Raw genomic sequence first — 20,529 nt, 5'->3', positions numbered from 1 at the left:
TAACACAACTGAAAAATAAACCACAACACTAAATTTGGACAAGGCAGAACAATAGGATGGAAAGAATCCAAGAGAAGCACAAGTTTTAGAGACCCATACCCTCAGGAGTCTCATAGAACTACACTAAATGTTATAATATATGTTCAAAGTACCTGGTTCAAACCAGTATAGTCTCTATGTTTGCTGTTTCAATCTCTGTGTATGCATGTAGACTTTGCTCAGTTGATGTACATCACCTTGTTCTCATAGTGTCCTCCATCCTCTCTAGTTATTATAGTCTTTCTGCCTGGTCTTCCACAAGGTGCCCTGAGCTCTGACATGAGGGTTTTGAAGAAAATGTTTCATTTAGAGATATGTCTTTCAAGATCTCTGTCTCTCTATAATATCTGTATGAGGGTTTTTGTATTCTCATATGCAGAAGGAAGCATCTCTGATGTTTAAGAGAATTGTTTAATAGAAGATAACAACAATTATTTTGTTTGTAAGCCTTAAATTTAAAGACAGAACAATCTCTCTAGCCAGAATGTAGCATTGTATTATAAGTGAGAGTCATAATGAGAAAGGTAAGATTTGAGACTATGAAAACCCTGACAATGACTGGTTGAAAATGCAAGGCTAGAATCGTAATAATTGAATCATTTACCAAAGGATAATTCACCTGCCTTCATGAAAAACTCAAGCAATGGTTGGGATTTCTCTAAAATTATCACACATTTGAAGCTGAGGACAAGAAGAAAATGAGAACTTATTGAGTACCATATAGAATGGAAGTCAGATATTACTTTAGAAGGAGGGGCTACAGATTTGGAATTGTCTCAAAATGAATTGGAATATATGAGTAATTAAAAATTATTCTTCATGAAGTATTTGCTTTATGTCTAAATAATCTTTTATTCTCCTCTCCCCCTCACTACTTCATCTCCTACCCAGTCTCATCCCTCCATCCACTCCAGAAGTCTACTTTATTTCACCTTCTCAATGAGTACAGGCTATATTTGTATTTCTGGGTCTGAATTACCTCTCTTCGGATGATTTTTCCAGGTCCATTAACTTGCCTGAAAAATTTCAGGATAGGGTGAGAGAGGACTGGATTTAGTAAGGCAGGCAGGTATCTCTGAAAAAGTTAGAAATCTAAGACAGGAAATTCCCTGGAATCTGTGAGGGTGACAGTAGCTAAGACTCCTAGCAACAGAGGTCATCTGTTCTAACCATGGAAACTTTCAATGTAGGGATGGGATACCATTGCAGCCAAAAACCCTTCTATTCACAATTTTTTCTATCTAATTCTTCGCTTGATAAGTGTTTGGCCTCAACAAAAGTAAATGTTAAACAATAATTACAAATCAACTCAGTTCAAAACTGGAGCTTGCTATCAAAAAGTTTCTTTCTCCTCTTCGTTGTCTTTAGGAGGCATTATTCCTGTTTCTCTTCAGAGTCCACAAATCTCTCATCTTTTAAAATTCTGTTTTAAAATAAGTATAGTTCATGTAGTTCTAGCATATATCCTTGGAAATGCTCTTTAGGTTAACCTAGGATCCCAAAATTTCCAGTATTAAACCTTATGTTTTGTTTGTTTTTGTTTTTGTTTTTTATTTTTTACCAAGCATTAAGAATTACATATAATGGCATAACCTTTTGAATTACAACATGTATTTTTATTTCAAAATAATAAATCAAATCAAATAATAAAAAACATAATTTTTCCTATTGCTATTTGATAACTTACAGAACTATACTTATCCATATTTGTTTGAAAACCTTCAGTTTCATAATGAACATATATCTGTAAGATTAATATAGAAATTATGTGTGAAATATGTCAGCTATTTTAAAAGTTGGACTCTAGTTCTATAGAACTCGATCTTAATGTTAGATAAATAAATTAAGTAGATGAATAGTGCTCTGATATTTTGTCTGTTTACTACACATTAGTAGTGGTGCAGTAAACACACACACACACACACACACACACACACACACACACACACACACACACACACCACACAGATACATAAAGGCTTCATTTCCATTTTTAGCTGAATGTCCTTTTCAGGTTTACTCCTTGTCTGTAGATCTCAATTTCCCTAGCCTTATGCTTTATTCCCTCAGCTTAGAAAGATCACCTCACTCCAATTAAGGCATCAGCAGGAAACATATCTCTTCAATTCCTAATTTATCATCCTCAAATCCTTGAACACATCATATTTCAAAAATAAAAATCTAAATTAATCCAGCTTTAGGTAATGAAGGCCTCACAGGTGTAAAAATTTTCTTTAATTTGCCATGTAAAATAAGATAATAAAAAGCTGGCTCAGAGTTTAAGAGCATCTATCATTCTTGCAGAAGTCCAAATTTCAATTTCTTAGAAGCACAGCATGTGGTTCAAGCTGCTGGCAACTCCAAGTCTAAGGGAATATGACCTACTGTCACTAGCTTGCACCTGCAGCACATGCACTTGCCCAGCTATCTCACATATAAGCATAATAATTCCAGGAATGTTACACATCATTTGCAGGTCTTAATGCCACCCAAACGAAATAATTACATGGGAACAGAAAGCCTAGAGACATAAGAACATTTTTTCCCCAAGTCAATCAAACTAACTCTTCCCAAATTATTTATTTACTGTTTCCCTTCCAAGACTGCTCTGAACTCCTAATATCTATTATCCCTGATAATGGTTTGATAACATAGTGATTCTGTGTCTGTTTTTAATGGTGATATCCATGTCCCTCATTTGTTAATATTATTGAATGTCGTGCTATCTTAAAACTACTAAGTAAAGGTAATGTCAGCCTTAATTGCAAGACATGAATACAGGATGTTGTCGTTTTCTCAGTGTTTTGAACTGATGAATCTATCTTCAATAATAAATGTTTACATTTCTCCTCAACAAGATATGTGGGAATTCACTGGAAACAAGAATTCCACTTTGAGAATTGCTTATATATTTACAGTAGAATGGGCTAGTGTGGTGCAGTGTATTGGTAAATGAAATGAATTGAAAAGGGGATAAATAAAATATAACAACACTAAAAATACAGATGGATTTCTGGTAAAAAAATTATCTGTAGGAAATACAAAGGAAAATTTGTTACATGATCTAATTATCTATTTTAAGTTTTGAGATTAGCTAGGCTAATTTATTAGAATAAAATTAACTGTAACTTTTTTAGGAGGTGTGATAATGTAAAGTATGAAATTCTCTTAATATATTGGCCTGAAGTTTAATATGTGTCTCTATATGCTAAAATTCCATTTACAACCATGTATTTTTCAACATATAACTAGTTCTTAAAATATATAGTTTAATTTGAATAATCACAATGGAGCATACAAGTCAACTATGACCAAATAAAATGAGATAAATTGAAATAAATTAACATTTATTTCAAGGAACTTTATGATGGGTTGTGTTTTTAGTAACAAATTCTATATACAGCTATATCATGTTAGTACTATTTTGTAAATGACTTAGTTGGATTATATATAAAATCCTAAAAGTGGAAAATACTCATTTTCCCAAAATAAAATTCTCTTTCTCTGTTTCTCTTTCTCTGTTTCTGCCTCTGTCTCTCCCTCTCCTTCTCTGCCTGTAGGCACTTTGTGATTTCACCTCCAGTTAAAATCAGTGTCAATTTTATTTTGCTATAGTATATGCATTTAGCACCTTAGTATATTTTTGCCAATCATTTTTGTATATAAACTTTTAAAGTCCAAGAAATTAATATTGTACCATTAGAGGAGATTTTTCCATCAGTTTATTTACCCAGAAGAAAATGAAATAAACATACTTTGACTGAACAGTTTTGAACTCTATTTGAGCAGGGGAATTCAATTAACAGTTTCATAATTTGGTTAGAGAGGTATTGAAAAAAATTTAGAAGAGAAAAAATTTGACATAAAATTTTAATTTTATATTTAATTCTAGGAAATCATCTTTCTACAACACTTTCTTTACTTTGATCATGGTGATAAATTTCTTTAGGTGAGGTTTTCTGTGTGTAAATGAATTAAATAAATATAGGGTAGTTTAAGGAAATGTTTCAGAAGTCTTTAACTTTTTAATTTTTATGTTCCATTTTCACCATTAATTTATTTATTCAATTTGCAGGCTGATCACATTCACCTCCCTGTTTTCCTCCCAATCCTACATCGACCTCCTGTCTTCCATAACCCGTTCCCCTGAGAACAGGGAAGCCCCCACCATAGGTAACCACTCATCCTGACAGAGCAAGACATAGCAGGACTAAGAACATCCTCTCAGTGAGGCCTAACCAGGCACCAAAATATGGGAAAAGGTATCCAAAGGCCCACAGTAGAGCAAGAGACAACCTTGCAAGTCCTCTTAAAGATGACATTTATTTGTGTGCTTTACAATATAATTATTCCTAGGATCATGACACTGTATTTTTTAAACTTTAGACAAAAGGACCAGACAAGATATAATAGGTTAGGCAAGTGAGTTCAGACACTCTGTACCCTGCAGGCACAAACCCTCTGTCTTTCCTATCAGCCTCTTCTTTGTCTCCTCATCTCTGTTATTACTAACCTAACACTTCACTATAACTTGATTACTGAATGTACTCATTTTAAGTATGTATTAAACAAAATAGTGTTTCATTTTGCTTTCTAAAGTTCTGTTTAATCCATGTTTTCATGAATCCGTATATGATTATATGGGGCAATTTTTCTGTTTCATGCAAATATATTAATTTCCCAGATGGCATCTTTGTCCCTTTAAATACTTAATCATGCTATTTCAGGTGTCTTTTTTTGTTGTTGATGTTTAGTTTTCTGATTTGTGTGTGTGTGTGTGTGTGTGTGTGTGTGTATGTATGCCCGCACATGTGTTTGTCCGTGTGTATGTGTGCCATTTTTTTTAATTTTGCATTTTTTTCATTGTTGACAACTCAAGTATCTCTCCAGAGTCTCATAATAAAATAAAATGGAAATACCTGATTTGGCACTTCCCTCCCTCTGGACTCTGATATGCAAATAGCTCCAAATACTGATCTTTCTACTTCAAATAAGAATTTAGCCAACCAGATCCCATAGACCCTAAAGCTTTTGCTACTATCTTTTTACCCTCCAGAACTTGATGGAAAGACCTGAATCCAAAAGTTAGTATATAATTGACTTACAGATTATGAAGAAACAAAGCATGTAGCTTCATCCCTACTAGCTAGCTTTCATGTTACTAGAATAGCCCATGCATGCTATTCAAGGAGGAAGGTAATAATCTCTCCCAGCTGTGAACTCAGTGTATTAGTATTGTTTGGGCAAGATTTGCACATAGATGTAATAGTAGCACAAATATAATGGGAGTTATTAATAACAGTATGCTTACACCTAAGGCCATCCCTATGAGATAGAACCCATTCTTGGCATTTTTAATAAAACCAATAAGCTATGGCTACAAAGTTGATAGGTAATAGGGAAGAACTCAATGTTAGTAGTCAACTAAATGAATTTAATACTTAGGTGACTACTAATAACATATAATACCTATAGAACAGCACTTCTGTCAAAAGTTAGCCAAGAAGCTTCTTGCAGTGTATGACAACAAAGACATCCTCAATCTGCCAATATGAAAAGTATAAGTGACTTTGGAATGCCCAGTTCTAAACGGAATGAACATGATAGAAGTGATTTCTCAAGGCCCAGGGAAACTCATGGATGAGGTAGCTGAAACGTTAGTTAAATATATCATGTCTTCAAGGAAAGAATGTGTTTTGGATACAGCAGAGCACTTTCACATGAAATCACTGTGATTGTGACAAGGTGACAAGACTTGCAGTTAGACCAAATCCCAACATGGATGATGGTAAGTGAGGAGAAAAAGACATGAAATTCCACAACTAACTGAAGAACTATTGACATTTGATAGTTACTGAGAGAAGATGAGTTATCTGACTTTAATGATAAAAAAATAACCACAATCTTATCTTATATAAGTAGGCCTTCATCTTTCTTAATTTGTAGATACTCATAAATAGTCCTATGTCTCTCTTCTTACTTATTCTTAATTTATACTCTGAAGTAATAGCTGGTTCGTTACTACTCTTAAGTGAAAAAAATCTATGGCATACAAGTCCTTCTACAGGACTATTCAATTAAAATCAATGAAAAATTACATAGCCTGTTGTAACTCAGGTTTACTCTATCTCTTCTTAATTAATGAAGGGACTGTGTATGCTACTCACTGTGAGTTTTTAATCTAATTTCATGCTCTTATACTACCATAGGCCTCCCTTTACCTTTCCCAACAAGCCTCTTTCCTTCAAGTGCCCTGTGACACTTTACCCAAATCTCTGTCCATCTTAGCACCAACTCCTCCCATCTTGTTTGTCCTCGAATTTTTAAGGCTCATCCACATTGACATAAACACCCTAAGCACACACTTTATTTCTCCATTTTCTTTTTTAATGCTTTATTTTTTTTTCTTGCTTCATTTATTTTCATTCAAAACCTTGGCCCTCTTCTAGGATGTCCTCCAAGATTTCTCTACCCCCTCCCTTTTCCTTTGACTCTGATAGGCTCCTCACACTGTAAACAACCCATCCACCCCCTCACACACCCACACATCCCCAGATCACCACTCCCACTCACACACCTACCTTCCCTGGTCATCAAGTCTCTACAGCTTTATGCCCATCTTCCTCTACTGAGGCTAGACAAGAAAGTTCTCTGCAACTTATGTGGCAGAGGCTATGGACCACCCCTTGTATGCTCTTTGGTTGGTGGCATGCTCTCTGGGAGACCACAGGAGTCTGGTTAGTTGATACTGTTAGTCTTCCTGTGGGGTTTCCATCCTCTTCAGCTCCTTCAATCCTTCTCCTAACTCTTCTATAGGGGTTCCTGACCTCAGTCCAATCCTTGGTTATTAAGTATCTGCATATATCTCAGTCAGCTGCTGGCAATTTCTCATTGGACAGCCATGCTAGGCTTCTGTCTGCAAGTACAACATAGCATCAGTAATAGTGATAGGGCTAGGCACTTTTTTTTTGGTAGAACATGATTTTAATATTTTCAAAAGATAATATTAAAAAAACAGAATAGTTAATTTAAGATATACTTCGTTGTTATGTCTCCCCTTTCATGCCAGATTTTATTAATTTGGATACTGTCTCTGTACCCTCTGATAGGTTTGACTAAGTGTTTATCTACTTTGTTTATTTTCTCAAAAAAAAAAAATAAAAAATAAAAAAATAAAAAACAAAACAGCTCCTGGTTTTGTTGATTCTTTTTATAGTTCTTTTTCTTTCTATTTGGTTTGATTATTTCCTGCCTTCTACTCCTTTTGGGTGAATTTGCTTCTTCTTGATATAGAACTTTCAGGTGTGCTGCCAACCTGTTAGTGTATGCTCTCTCCAGTTTCTTTTTGGAGGCACTTAGAGCTATGAGTTTTCCTCCTACCACGGCTTTCACTGTGCCCCAAAAGCTTTTGTATGTTATGTCTTCATTTTCATTCTTCATTCTCAAAAACCTTTAATTCCTTTCTTTATTTTTTCCTTGACCAAGTTATTGAGTAGAGTGTTGTTCAGATTCCATTTTTATGTGTGTTTTCTATTGTTTCTGTTGGTATTTAACACCAGCCTTAGTCTGTTGTGATCTGCTAGGGTGCATGGGATTTTTTTGAATCTTATATCTGTTGAGGCTTTCTTGTGGTAAATTTTGGAAAACGTACAGTGAGGTTCTGAGAAAAAGGCATATTCTTTGGCTTTAGGATGAAGTGTTCTATAACTATCTATTAGATCCATTTGGTTCATAACCTCTGCTAGTTTCACTGTGTCTCTGTTTAGTTTCTGTTTCCATGATCTCTCTATTGCTGAGAGTGGGGTGTTGAAGTCTCCCACTATTATTGTGTGGAGTAGGATGTGTGCTTTGAGTTTTAGTTATGTTTATTTTATGAATATGGGTACACTTGCATTTGGAGCATAAACACTCAGAATTGAGAGTTCATCTTGGTAGATTTTTCCTTTAAGCAGTGTAAAATATTCTTTTTATCATATATATATATCTTCTGGTTGAGAGTTGATTTTATTCGATATTAGAATGGCTACTCCAGCTTGCTAACTGGGACCATTTGCTTGAAAAATTGTTTTCCAACCATTTACTCTAAGTTAGTGGCACAGAAGTTCATGGCCAAGGTCTGCTCAGAGCACCAGCCAAGACAGGAAGGAACCCCCCATGACACCAGTAAGGTATAGTTGCTGGGTGCCTTGGTCCCACTGGTCCCAGTTACTCCTGGTGTTGGAACAGATGTTGTGTCCTCCTCAACTCTGATCCTACTTTTCTGATCATGTTAGAGTGCCTGGGAGTTGAGCTTCCTCTGGGTGATGTGGGACTGACCAAGGAGGTCTAACCCAAGGTCTGTTCAGGGCACCAGCACAGACAGGAAGGAACTCGTGTCTCTGGTTGGGCAGAGTTCATTGGTGCCTTATGGTTAGGTACTTTTAAAGAGAACTTTTCTGCATACAACATCCTTGCTTTGTGCACATTTACCCTTAGAGCTTAAATAATTGAACCTGTGCATTTCTGGGTTTTTGAGCTGCCTATGAAGGTTCTGATGTTATTCTGATAGTCCCACTTTTGTACAGGAGTTCACATGATATTCAGAAGACTTTTAGACCATTTCTTGACTTTATATTTTTTATCTTCTTGACTATGATGTCTTATAGATAATTTGCTCTCTGATTATATGTATTTATGGTTATGAATTCCTCTTTTGAACATGAGAACTTTATACAATGTGTTTTGATGATATATGATCCTTCAAATCCATGAAGTCTTCTCCATCTCCCTGACTTTAATGTCCATTATATCTACAATAGCAAGCCCTAAAAACTTATATGTGAGTACATTCTGGAGACTGAGCAGGTTATATTTAAATATATATGTGTGTGTGTATTTGTGTATCAGTGTATGTACATGTGTGCATGTAGTAACAATTAATTAAAAGAGACCATAAACATCAAAGAGAGAAAGGAAGGGTATATGGAGGACCTTGGTGGGAAGATAGGGAAATAATTATATTGAAATCACAAACATAAAAAGAAAACAATCTCACCAATTCCAGCTTTTGTAACCTATGTATCCATGCACACTTCTACTGGAGCAGGGTAAGTTTACAAGTTTATATTTTTGAAGAAATTCTCTCTTTATCTCTGTCTCTGTCTCTCTGTCCTTCCTCTTCCCCTCCCAGAAGCTATCAATTTCCATTAGCTCTTCAGCTAGGAATGACATTTTACACACCCTCAACTTTCATGCTTGGAATTTGTTGTCCTTGTACTTGTTCATGTTAACATAGGCAAGTGTGCTGCTGATTGTAATATGATCTTTGCTTGTAACTACCTACTGCCTCTTGTCTTTACAATATTTTGGACCCACTTGTACAATAAACTCTGAGCTTTTTAAGGAAGACATGTAATACCAATATCCAAAGTAGTGCTGACCAGTTTGCACACATTTAATCGCCCCATCTTGTTCAATGTTGAGTAGTGTGCTAATTATCATCTAATGCAAAGAGAAATTGCTCTGAAGAGGATTAGAGGTTGCATCATTAAACACATCTATGAATGATAGCAGTTGATATGCCCCTAGAGCCTCTGACCTAATGAGTTTTAATCCTGTTGTTTGCTCAGATTATGTGGAGTAGGTCATAAATGAAATCAGGAAATTATTGGTTACTTCCATGATATTCATGCCACTAGTGGGCATGGACTTCTTAGATAGTCAGTATCACAGCCTTTTGTGTTATGATGTACATATAATGCAGCCTTGGAATTAGGAAAATTTTTACTGTGGTTCCATAAAAAATAAAAACCTACATAGGTGTTTCTTATTTTGTTGCTTTTTTAAATATATGACTGTATTACTCTCTCAACTCTGTCCATCTTCCTTAAATTGAGTGTCTTTGCATGATATTGTTTCTGCATGCTCTTTGATGTGAGGTTTAATTTTGTTGTTGTTCAATTAAGCATTTCTTTCATTTTTAGGTTTTTTTTTTTGGTCCATTTTCAGCAGGTTGGGTTTCTTGCTGAATTTTTTTCCTTTATATTTTGGAATTTATCTTCTGACTGACTGTATTGTTTAATTTGAAGAAACTCTGATTGAAGTCCTTTATGAACTTCCCTAGGTCATGGATCCTTTCTAGACTCTCTGTATGTGTTGATATTTGTTTTGTTGTTCATAATGAAACAAGATTCTTGTTTGTTTGTTTGTTTCTAGATGTTCCAGCTATCTTTGTGACTTAATTCTAAGGTTGTCATGGGGTTGAGAATAAGTCTAAAGAGTGGTAGTGTCTTATTCTTTGTGTGTCATTGTCTTGTTTTGTTCATCTGGAAGATAGATTTGTCTCATATGTTGAAATTTTTCTGACTGTTTTGTGATTTGTGAGTGTTCTTACAGGGATGACTGTAGGACTTATATTTAAGTAGACTGGTGAATCTTTGTATTGTTTCTCAGGAAGACTCACTAAGGTGATTATGTCTTGGCAAAATTGCTGATATGGTTGCTAATTAGTCACTATGCTGTCCAGAGGAGTTAAAGCTCTCTTATGAACTGAACACTATAAAGAAGATGAGAGAAGATGTCAAAAGCAGTATTTCCTATTGAGTGGTGTTATCTGGATGGATAACACTTTGGTGTGATGGGTAGAACTTTGGTCATGTGAAAACATCTAAAGCTTTGCACTAAAACTCCATACCCACAGTTGACTCTGGTGTCACAAGAGTCTTATACCTTATCCCATGGTTGACTCTGGGATCACAGGAATCAAAACCTTTGTCCTATGTAGAACTCTGGATCTCCTGGAATCAGATTCAGGTACAAGGTGAATTGTGAAATTATTGCTGTCAAAATCCAGGTAAGAGTCTGGGGAGAAGGCTCAATCTTGAGGACTGAAGTTCAGATTATAAGAACTCAAATCAATATATATTACCATTATATATATTCACAGATAGGGTATGACCTGAGCAAGGTGGCTAGAGAAACTCTTATTGACAAAGGCTGGTTTTGTTTAAGAAACTCTACCTCTGTAAAGAAAAGTGTGATATATGATTCTTATCATCAAACTTGAGCTTTTATGTGTACTTTTGGATACATTATTGCTTATTGCGCATATGTAAACATGTTCCCTGTGTGTGTGTATGTGTATGTGTGTGTATGTGTGTGTGTGTGTGTGTATGTGTTTGTGTGTATGTGTGTGTATACGTACATACATATATATATATATATATATATATATATATATGATAGATAGATAGAGATAGAGATAAATAGGTATAAGATACAAGTATAATACATATCCTTACTCTAGTTTAGTGCTAACCCAAATATATAAATGGATGGAATTCTGCAGGTACTATAGTCAAATTCTGGGTGCCCTGTTAAACTGTTTTTGGGCTACTTGGTCAAAAGACCTGCTTATACAATAAACTCTAAAATGACTAAAATCAAATTCTTAATAATGCTCAGTTTTTATTCATAATATAATTTTTGTTGGATATTTTATTTATTTGCATTTCAAATGTTATACCCCTTCCTTGTTTTCCATCCACAAGCCCCCTATCTCGTCCCCCATTTTCCCTGATTCTATGAGGGTTCTCCCCCACCCACCCACCCAATCCCACCTTCCCACCTTCACATTCCCCTACACTGGGGAATCGAGCCTTTCCAGGACCAAAGGCCTCTCCTCCCATTGATGCTCAACAAGGCCATCCTCTTTTTGGTTGGTGGTTTAGTCCTTTGAAGCTGTGGAGTGTATGTTTGGTTGATATTGGGGTTGCAAACTCCTTCAGCTTGTTCAGACCTTCCCTGAACTTCTGCATTGGGTTACCCAGGCTAATTTTAAAACAATGCAGTTTTGTTGATTCTGTGCTAATTTTCATTATTTCCATTATTTGAAACTTAGTGTGATTCTCTCACTTTAGCATTGTCTTTCTATATCACTTTCTCTGACCAGAAGATCTGCCCACAATCTTCCTGCCCCCACTATTGGCTGTCAGATCTTTATCACAGCCAGTCAGCATCAAATCTATACTTGATATGTCTCTTAGATTGTCTATACCTTTATAGTTTTTTCCTATTATTTATTTTAATATTCTACACATGTAACATGTTATGCTTCTTGTTAATGGGATTATTGGATTTATTTGGAACAATTTTAATTATATCCCTTTTAAGTGTTTATTTTTTAAAACAGTGTATATGTATAAAATTTATTATATTTTGGATATTTTTAGAATGTACAGGTATCCTTGCTAACCTGTTAATCACTCTGCCAAAGACCATGTTCTTTCTGTCCATGAATTTTCTCATTTTATTACTCACAGTATTTATTTGAATATCTTCCTAAGAGAAAACAAGATACTTCTATGTAGAATCATTAAAGAACAGCACTATTGGATAAACCTTAATGCAAGTCAATTCAAAATAGATAAAAGACCTACATGCCATTAATGAAGTACTACAACCATAATGGAACTTTACAAGACAATACTGTGTGCAGTTATATTGTGGGAAAGACTTCAAAAAATCAGAGACAAAAATAAATGTTGACAAATAGAATTTCAGCAACCAAATGCAAAACTGAAAATAATATCACTTTTTCAAAGCAGGGGAAGTAAATGAGAGAAGGCTTAAAGAATGTTACAAATGCTCAGAATTATTGATGGGATGAATGTGGACGGGCATATAAATACTTAATGAATGAAATGAGTATGTAAGGCAAGGCCATTGGCATTGGTAAATACAAAAGACAGTATGAAAAACAGCGTGAAGGTTGTTCAAATCTATAAGCTTAATCCAATAGTGTGACAATGTCAGGCTTCTCCTGTTCACATTGGCATGTGAGCTGGTGTTAACATCAGGCTGATCTTGTTCAGAAAACTTGACAGTTGAATGTTTAGTTGTACATGTTCCATGTGCTATCTCCTTGAAAATCATAAGAGGTTCACAGTTCTGGAGTGAAGGAGAAGTATTTGCCTTCATGCCATCAGTGATGAATGCACACACATAGATTCTGGTCATAAAAGCTCATCTCTGGACACATGCACACATGAGGAGAGTTTAATAGACTCAGAAGGTTATATAAGTATGTAACACACACATACTCACATACACACATACATGTACACATACACGATTGTATAGGTATATGTGTATGTGTGTGTATGTGCGTGTGAATATGTATGTATATATGTATATATATGCTTTGTCTCTTTTTATCTCTCTCTCCCTCCCACTCTCCATATCGATTTCTATATCTATATCATCTACCTCACCTCTCTATGACTATATCTATATCTTCTATACCTGTATGACAAAAATAATAGAAAATGCTCATTAATTTGGCAGGTGAGGGAGGAGGGAAGAAAGTAAGAGTGAAAGTGTTGATGTGTTACTTAAATATCTTCCTGTGCCAAAGTTCAACTGTAACAGAAAATACTGTTCAGGACATGGAGTGAAGGAAACGATTAAAAAGTCTAACATAGTTGAAACACCTGTGAAATGTCACAATGAGGAGCATGGCAAAATACCCATAAACTTGCAGTAAGTGTCACGCATATATTAGTGACAACCAATAGCCATATAGTCATACTTAAGGCCCACTTAACAGGAAGAAAATCATACTTTCATACTGAAAACTCAGCAAGGATTGCATGGCTCATAAGGCCTTTGTCTTAGAGCAGGAACTAATTCTCACATTTGGATAAAGCAACACGATCCCTCATTACGTTTTAAATATTATCTTCACACCTACAGATAAATGTATTTATCAGTCTCCATCAAAGTGTACTCTCTGAAGAAAGGAATAAGCATCACAAAACCCTACCAGCCAAACAAACAAAAACAAAAACTGGAAAAAGTACAGAGATCAAAAGATCGAGGGAGTGTGGGAGGTCAGCACCATTGACAATATCACAGTTTAATCTATAGCACAGGGAAGATAAGAGAGGTATGTACAATATATTGTATTATTGAAAATGCCAGAAAGTCTGTGGTGGATAATCTCTCTCAGAAATAGTTACATAAGCAATACTGAAACAATGATAATGTAATGGAACATCTTAATGTGGTAGAGGGAATATTTGAATGAGTATATGTATGTTTCCTGAATTATATTATTTAAGTAAAACAGCACTGTAAGTAAATTTCAGGTTCTTGCCTACAGAATGAGTTCAAAGGGAAAGGAACAGTGATATAAGCGTTTAATACAGAATGATTATAATAAAGCTCTGTTGTACACATTTATTGGCATGAAGAGAAAATAGATTTTTACCTTTCTAACAGGCATTTCACCACAGATAATAATAATTTTTCACAACACTAAAAAGTATGGTTCTTCTTGGGTTTCAGGGCTATGAGAACTTTGTTCCCAGTGCCTTTCAGTGTATACAGAGCTACTTTTATTTCTAATTGCACTTAGTAGTTTAGGAAGCCATCAAAACAGGAGTTGGAGGAGAGAGGTACAGAGAAAAGAAGTTATTTGTTCATCATGAGTTGTCTTCATGGTGCCCTTAGGTCTGTACTGTAATTATTTAGTCCTAAAGAACATCTGGATCGATGAGTGTTGTTCAGCATTTTCAACCATGCATGAATCTCTGTGTTTGCCTTACTGCAATACAAAATTGACATAATATTATTTCTTTAAAAATTAGAATACTAAGACTGCTATGAACATAGTGGAGCATGTGCCCCAGTACAGGGGAATGCCAGGGCCAAAAAATAGGAATGGGTGGGTAGGGAAGTGGAGGGGAAGGGTATGGGGGACTTTTGGGATAGCATTCTAAATGTAATTGAGGAAAATACGTAATAATAAAAAATATTTTAAAAATTAGAATACTATACTCTTATTCAAGCACATAAGTTTTCATAATAAGAAGGTTATACATAATTGCATTACATGAACACATGCTTTATAGTTTAAAACATCTTAACCATTTTATGGCACAAAATCAAGAAATAGAATCTCTATTAAGAATGCCTATTGTTATTTAAACTTTTTAGAATGGATCAAGCATGAATCGCTTGAAAAATTATAGTAATATAATTTTTATTTATGATTCTTTCTATGTGGAAAAATACTGGTCTGCTTTTACCAGTGTAGAAAATTATATTAAGAAAACTAAATCATCCATACTATGTGTAATTTTTCAATGCTTTAAACAACATGATTCATTTCGGCTACCATAGTTTTTCCTATTTATGTTAAGCCTAAATGCGTTTTCTATACTGAATATATTATCTTATGTATTCTAAATGCCCTATTAGGCTTGGCATAAGTTACTGAGTAAAAATGTATTAGCTATTTAATTGTGAATAAATTGTTTTTTTCCTACAATTCTAAATAGCAAATGAAAGGAATGCATTTTTGTTATTATGAAATTTTGTTCTGCTTATTCCACAGCTAAATTAACTCTCTAAAAAGATTTATGTTGGTGAGTGAAAATTGATATGTGAGCTATAATTATGGCTCACAGAGTGAGCCAATTTCCTAGTTTATACTAGGCCCTGGGTTCAACACCCAAATTACCACAATGTATCATGAAGTTGTTATTTTATGCATATGGTTAACATGCATGATATTGTAATGGTTATATATGCTTTCCTTATACATAACATTTGTATGACAGAATACTGCTGATAATGCCCATTGTTTAAAAATATTTAACTTTCTTCATATGCTAACTTCTTTATCTTATTTTGTTTCCACTACACCATACATGCACAAATATATACACAAAGGACAAAAGACATGAAAAGACATGAATCAATGATTTAAATGAAATCAATAAAAAATTACTACTGTCTTAGTTTCTTAATCAGCACTGCTGTAAATGCTTTTCAAAACTAGGATACCATAATTTCTAAGTCCTTATATAATGAAAAACTGAAGCCTGTTTTTACATTTCTTTTCATTAGGATTGCAAATTTCTAAGAGATTTTTTTAAAACTTCGTTTTATTAAAAGCCAAGTTTTATAAGTTAATTTCTAAACCTACAAGAAACAGAACTTTAGTGAACCACGTTTGAATATGATCTTTTTCAATCTATGCTCATATGAGTTAAATTTCTCAAGGCCTGGGAGCAGAATGCCAAATTGTATGATATCACTGAAGGAATTTATTTGGTAGAGTCACAGAACTTTGATTGCAAAATAAAAGGAGTCATTGCCAAATATAAGGATACCTTCTGCAAACCAATTTATATACAACTTAACAGGGATTCCATAAATTTAGGAGCATTCTCAGATCATAGCACAGCATTTCACGTTCAGTCTCTCAACATAAGTTCCCATTTCTTCATGAAAACTTAACAAGAAAGCATAGAGCTATAGTTAATATATTCACTCCAATATGTATGCATGCATACTACACACATACACATAAACATACATTTATATAACTAATATTACAAGCTCCACTTTCTTTGGCAAAGATCTTTAAGTTTTGTGGGAAGGAGTGTCATGTACACTGCCCATTTAGGGTTGAATCCTCCACAGTCTCTCTTTAGCTGTCTTTTTTATCAGTTGAGGGGAGAATCGTCTGCATTAATGGTCATCTGCTGCAAGGGTAAACTAACCTAATGAGGTCTGGAAAATACCAAAGTCTGTGAGCATAAAACCATGCCTTAGGAGGGATTTAAATTCTGTGCCAATTTGACAGAATGCTAGTATTGGTTTCTTCCCTAGGGCCTATGACTTATCTAGCTACCAGTCTTTGACCCCTTTGCCTGTACCAATTATGTGTTCCATCTCATTGAACAGGCCTTAGATCAAACTAGAAAGTGGTTAACTAATCCCATAACAGTCTTACTTTAATATTCTGCAAAGTTTATCACTTTTATAAATAGAATACTATTTATTTTACTTGATAACAGTGGACAATAAACAAAAACCATGAAAATGAGTATTTGTTAGTTAAAACGAGTAATATCTTTCCTCTGAAGATATTTGATACCGAACTTCCATCAAGTTGCAGATCATACTGTCAGGCACGTTAAGGCATGCCCAACTGTTTTCCCAACATTTAAAACACTTATGAAAATTGATATTCATTTTATTAGTATCATTATGTAGTAGAGTTCTTGATGAGGACAAAGAGCTGAACCGGTTAAACATCTTAGAATAAGAGACTCAAAAACAGTTACACTTCTTAATAATGATAACCAAATCTGTCTTGACCTGAATCCAGATAACTCATCAGCATTTTTGTTTTTGTTTAAATATAAACACAGCAAACATGATAGGAAGAACTGTAATGTCATTCATGATCTGGTTTCTTGGCTTTGGTTGTTTGTATGTTTATCTTTCTTTTACCTATGGTCCTAGTTAGAACAACTGCCTGCAATCTAAGAGAGACCAGATACTACATGGGTGCTAGAGGATGTGTCTAAAACTCCAATCAAGATGCCTGGAGAGGGAGTAACAGGAACACTCAAGTCTTTTAGATTAGACTGATAAGCTGACCACAGGCCTCAATCCAGCGAAGTTTTCTTTAACTCCTAAATTGGAGTCCTCAATAGCAAACTTTTCTTGAGATCTGCCTCTATTCTAAAGGAGAACAGATTGGTCATCTTTTTGTTTTCTTTTTTTACTTTTTAAATTTTCCTTAAATTTATAACTTTTATAAAATTCCCTTCTGAAAATCAATTTCATTTTTTTCCCTATGAATTGCCATCTTTAATTGTTGACACAAAGTACCAAGAAGCCTTGGTAGATTTCTGGCTGTCAATTTTATGGCATTGAAGCCTCCAGAGTTATTGCTGACATGAAATGATAAAGCTGCTATCTGTCTAAGTACGCATCATTTCCTATATGTTTGTTTTTGTTTGTTCTGTTTGTTTTTTTTTTTTTTTTCAAGACAGGGTTTCTCTGTGTAGCCCTGGCTGTTCTGGAACTCACTTTGTAGACCAGGGTGGCCTAGAACTCAGAAATCTGCCTGCCTCTGCCTCCCAAGTGCTGGGATTAAAGGCGTGTGCCCCCATGCTGGGATTTCTATATGTTTTTATCATATACTTTTTTTTTCTTACATCTCAGTACATGCATCAAATATAAATGAGAAATAGGTGAACTACTTAAATTTGGGGAGTTGATCTTCCTAAGAACTATATTAGAATGTTGGATTTTAGATAAAATTCTTACCAACACTTCTGCTTACTATAGATTACAAAACAGAAAGGGCAATGATACTCCTTTAATATCATTGTAACAGTAATAAAAATATTAGCAAACATTGCCAAGAAAGACAAAAATGTTACATAGGTTATTAAACTCATAACCAAGATGACATTTTCTAAATATGTGAAAGCAAAAGAGAGTTCAAAACGAGTTTGGCAAGAAAGGTTTTACTCGATAACAGTCTGTGAGTATGAGAGCCAAAGTGGTACTTTAATGATCAACTTTAATGTTGATCTAGCCAAAATTCATCTTCACTGGGCAAAAATATCCTCCTTTTTTCAGTGTGGGAGTTGGATACAGATGTACACTATGTATGTGCTGGGAGCACTTAGCAAACACACTCATATAAATAGTGGATCAAAGCCCTTTAAACGTGAAGATATTTCTACAGGCAATCCCCAGAAGAGGAGTGTTTGCTTCCACAGGAAGCAATCCCACTGAAAATTAGTTCTCACAAGTTTCCTAAAAATATGGATAGCATGACTAAGTGTCGGGAAAGCAGCAGGCTGGACCTCTTAACCAGCCAAGAAGAGCAGCCTACTGAAAGATTTAAATGTAATTATATTTTAAATGTTAACAGGGAATTCCAATACTAGCCAGGGAAGTGTTCTGAATGATACCAGTGTCTTGCAAAAGGTAGCTACAAATGGTGCAGGTGTGTTGTATTCCTCCAAACGTGGGCATTCACAGGTATGCTTCTTTGAAGTGGCTTTAGAACTCAGACATTAAGATAGACAGTCTCCAAGGAAATGAAAGCAAGAACTTGTGGGCAGTTGGAGGACAAAAAAAGCAGAGTCCCAGCAGAAAACATCAGGGAAGAAATGCTAATACACTGGGTAGAAAAGGACACTGAAAGGTGGCTCTGATTTGGAAGACAAAAGTAGAAATTTGTGGGCTTTTTATCAAGGTGTCTTCACTACATGTGAAAGAATTCATCCAGAGGACACAGCCAAAGGACAACAACAACATAAAAACAAACAACAAACAAGTAAGTTATCAGCTTCTGAGAAACTAAAGATGCAATCCATATCTGACTATTTAAGATGTGAGTGAACACCTGAATTAAAATCCCTCACATTCAGAACTTCAGAGAACTATAACATGGTGATAAGAAAGGAGCTATGGATCAACAGGCCAAAGACTGCAGGAATTCCTTACTTTCGTAGACTTCTCTTTCATGTTACACTGATCAAGGTTCTCTGCCAATCCTAAACTAAGAAAAGTGCAAGGTGGCAGTTTTCCCCCACAGAATATGATGGCTTTAGGGTAGGGCAGTTTTGTTTTCTTTTCTCTTCTCTATCATATTTGTATATTCTTCACATTATTTGCATCTCTTTCATTATTATGTCATCTGTTTCACAGACCTGTAAAAAGATGTAAAGTTTGCTTAGTCAGCTTAAATAATTTGAGGCCCTATGATGTTTGCTTATCTTTAATGAGTTTTTTTATTTTTTTATTACATATTTTCCTCAACTACATTTCCAATGCTATCCCAAAAGTCCTTCATACCCTCCCCCCACTTCCCTACCCACCCATTCCCATTTTTTAACTTAATATTTTAATGATTTATTTCTCCTTCAGAGCTATACCATTAAAAAGATGCCCAAAATGCTGACTAACAATCCTCAGAACAGATTCTTAGTGCTCAAGTGAATAAAACTGAAATAAGTACTCAGTTAAGAACTAAGAAAAAACTAGAAGTGATTAAGCTTATTGAGAAAGTCATGACTGCCCTTTAAAAGGGCAAACTGAATAATGTCCAACATTTGTGTTGGAATACCTTGTGCGAATGCAAAGAAAAGACAAATAAAGCAATTAAGTGCTGCTCTATTGAAAATATGAACATGTGCAATGGTGTTTTTGCTGATATAAAGAAACTTCTAGTGTTCATTAATGAATACCAGTTAAAGTAACCACTAAATAGCCTTAATACCAAAGGTTAATCACAATCGAAACCTCTATTGGCTTTAGTTCTCTGAAGGTTAAGAAACATTAAAAGATACAAAATAGATGTCTGAGGCTACAGACATTCGTTTATTTTTTTTTTCCATTTTTTATTAGGTATTTAACTCATTTACATTTCCAATGCTATACCAAAAGTCCCCCATATCCACCCACCCCCACTCCCCTGCCCACCCACTCCCCCTTTTTGGCCCTGGTATTCCCCTGTACTGGGGCATATAAAGTTTGCAAGTCCAATGGGCCTCTCTTTCCAGTGATGGCCGACTAGGCCATCTTTTGATATATATGCAGCTAGAGTCAAGAGCTCCGGGGTACTGGTTAGCTCATAATGTTGTTCCACCTATAGGGTTGCAGATCCCTTTAGCTCCTTGGCTACTTTCT

The sequence above is a fragment of the Mus musculus genome, chromosome 15, assembly GCF_000001635.26.
Source record: "Mus musculus strain C57BL/6J chromosome 15, GRCm38.p6 C57BL/6J".
NCBI classification, from domain to species: Eukaryota; Metazoa; Chordata; class Mammalia; order Rodentia; family Muridae; genus Mus; species Mus musculus.
Note: the sequence above shows the minus strand (reverse complement) of the source record.